Source organism: Sorex araneus, chromosome 3 (genome assembly GCF_027595985.1).
Source record: "Sorex araneus isolate mSorAra2 chromosome 3, mSorAra2.pri, whole genome shotgun sequence".
Classification (NCBI taxonomy): domain Eukaryota; kingdom Metazoa; phylum Chordata; class Mammalia; order Eulipotyphla; family Soricidae; genus Sorex; species Sorex araneus.
The window spans coordinates 39,920,773-39,923,724 of record NC_073304.1 but is presented as its reverse complement, the minus strand read 5'-3'; positions in this window follow the sequence as shown (position 1 = coordinate 39,923,724).

Sequence of the window (2,952 nt, the reverse complement as noted above, 5' to 3'; positions counted from 1 at the left end):
CCCCCCCGTCGCCTCCAGGCTCCGCCCAGGGGGAGGAGCAATCAGGACACGCCCACCGCATCACCCGGCTGCCTGCGCGGCTCCTGGGAGTAGCGAGCCTCTCTGGACGCGGCCCAGGGCTGCAATTGCTGCTCCCCTTTGCTCACGCTGCGTGAGAGCCTGATGAAAGGCCGCCGACAGACGTGGATGCCCTCGTTGCTTAGTGATGCCCCTATCCGTCCAGTGGTCACAGGATCTGTGACGGCGATTCTGTTAAGTGTTGCTTTGAGGGCAAAAGATCCTACAAGTTCTACTTGTGTCCATCAGGACTCAAACTTTCCAGCCTCTGAGCAGGAGCCTGGTCTACTCATCTTTTTAGTTTAACTAGATGAATTTACAAACCAGTAGATTAATTTTCACACACACACCCTACCCCCACCGAATTAATCCATTCGCTGAGTTGCCCGCCTCCTTCCCTCCCCTCTCCATCTCCCCCCCCCCCCCATCTCCAGTGTCAGCACTTTGGAAAGCCCGTTTTGCTGTTCTAAAAAGGGTAGTTTTTCCTGCTGTTGTCCACTTGACTTGGGAGCATGGATGGGTGAGTAAGACTCCAGGTGAAATATTTCTTAATTTGTGCCTATGAAGAATATTAGGGCAGTTTAAATGAGAAAATATCAGTGAAGGGCACTATGGCTCCTATATAGTAATCATTATTACGTACAAATAATCACTGTATCACTGTCATCCCGTTTTTCTTCCATTTACTCGAGTGGGTGCCAGTAACGTCTCCATTTGACCGAGCCCTGAGATTTTAGCAGCCTCTCCTAACTTGTCTTTCCCAACAATTGGAGGCTCTTTCAGAGTCAGGGGAATGAGGCCTGTTAATGTCACTGTTTTTGGCATATCAAGTATGCCTCAGGGAGCTTGCCAGGCTCTGCCATATTGGCAAAATACTCTTGGTAGCTTGCCACGCTCTCTGAGAGGCATTGGGTAGTGGAGGTCATCTGCTGGGGCTGGGTCCCTTGGGACGGGGAGGGCTCTCACCCACCCCGCTTGGGGGCGCCCCAAATGGAAACAGCCTCTGGCGCAGGGTCTGGTGGCATGGTTATGGGAGCCTCCATTTATGTTCCTTTCTGGGAGAAGCAGCCATGAGTTCTGTTGAAACTCTAATTTTCAAAAAATAATATATCTGCATTTTCAATGACCTTGCTTTTAGGGGGAGGGGGCCGCACCCAGTGATGTTCAGGGATACTCTTGGTTCTGTGCTTAAAAATTACTTCTGGCAGTGCTTGGAGGACCACATGGGGTGCTGGGGAGTGAACCCAGGGTGGCCATGTGCAAGGCAAGTGCCCTCCCTACTGTATTATCTGTCTGGCCCTTTTCAGAGACTTTTAACTTATGATCTTCTAATAAGTTCTACCATTCACATTTAATATGATTACTGGTATTCAGCCTATTATTACTATTCTCTATAAATCCCCCTCTGATATATATATGTGTATATATATATATATATATATATATATATATATATATTAATGTATTGTTCCAGAGGTTTGAGAAACAGTACAGCAGGTAAAGTGCTTGCCTTGCAAGTAGCCAACCAGATTTAATCCCCAGAACCCCTTATGGCCCCCAAGCCCACCCGAAGTAATTTCTGAGTTACAGAGCCAGGAATATACCCTGAGCACAGTTGAGGGTGGCCCCCAAACAAAACAAAACAAAACAAAAAAGTTGGAAGCTGTTTTTATTATGTTGACCATTCTTATGCTCCAAACTGAAAGACAGCTTGTTTATATACATCTATAGTCAGCCCCTCTAGTGTCGCCTGGCAGGTGAAAGCAGTCAGGATGCTTACACTGGGGGCCAGAGATAGCTCAGAGGCAGAGCTCTGCCTTACAAGTCTGGGGCCTGAGTTGGACCCAGAGCCACCTTACATGAGCCAAGAAATTCTGTTTTGAATTCTCAATGTCCCAAATTCTGCTTCTCTGGCACAGCACCACAAAATGTGAGTAAGCACAAGTGAAGTGTGTGAAAACCACAACCATGTGTGCATACTCTCCATTCATCATCACAAGAATAACAAAAATGCTTAAGTTATAATGAATCTAAAACTGTTATGATGTGGTTCTGGATTTCTTGAGAAAAACTAACTAATTTCTGATGTTAACTGTTTGTCCAATTAAAACTTGCAAAATTGTAGTGCTCAAGAGTTGCCTTTATTTGCTTGGCACCTTTGCGTTATAAATTTTATTTTCCCTATAATAAAATGGCTTTAATAGTAGGAGTTCTGAGCTGGGAAAGTTCTTAAACTCAACAGTGGGATGAAAACCTGGCATGTTTGAGACCCATAGTCAGTCTCTCTCTCCCTCCCTCTCTCTCTCTCTCTCTCTCTCTTTCACACACACACACACACACACACACACACACACACACACAGACTCACAGACAAAACCATTTATGTGGCCTAAGAATAAGCCATGAGGATATTGCTAACCCTTCCAAGAATGTATTGTGATATGCATAGATATATTAGAGGGGATATATACAATATATAATATGTATATACAATAACCCCTCAAAAATGAATTCTAGGGTGCCAGAGAGAGTATAGGATCTAAGGTATTTGTGGCTGACCCCAGCACTCTATATGATCCCAAGTACCTCCAGAAGTGATCACTAAGCACAAAACCAAAAGTAAGCCCCAAGCACCACCAGGTATGGCCTCAAAACACCCCCAAGTCCCCAAACAATATAAAGTCTAGTTGCCAATTTTGAAGCTGTGTTTTCCTCTTTTTGGTTTTTGTGGCCACACCTAACAGTGATGCAAGGGTTGGGGCAAGGAGCCTATTTCTGACTTGGTACTTGGAGGTCCACTCCCAGTAGTGCGAAGAGGACCATGTGGTGCTGGGGACAGAACCAATCCTGCCACATGTAAAACATGTTCTCGGTCCTCTGAACTATCTTGCCAGC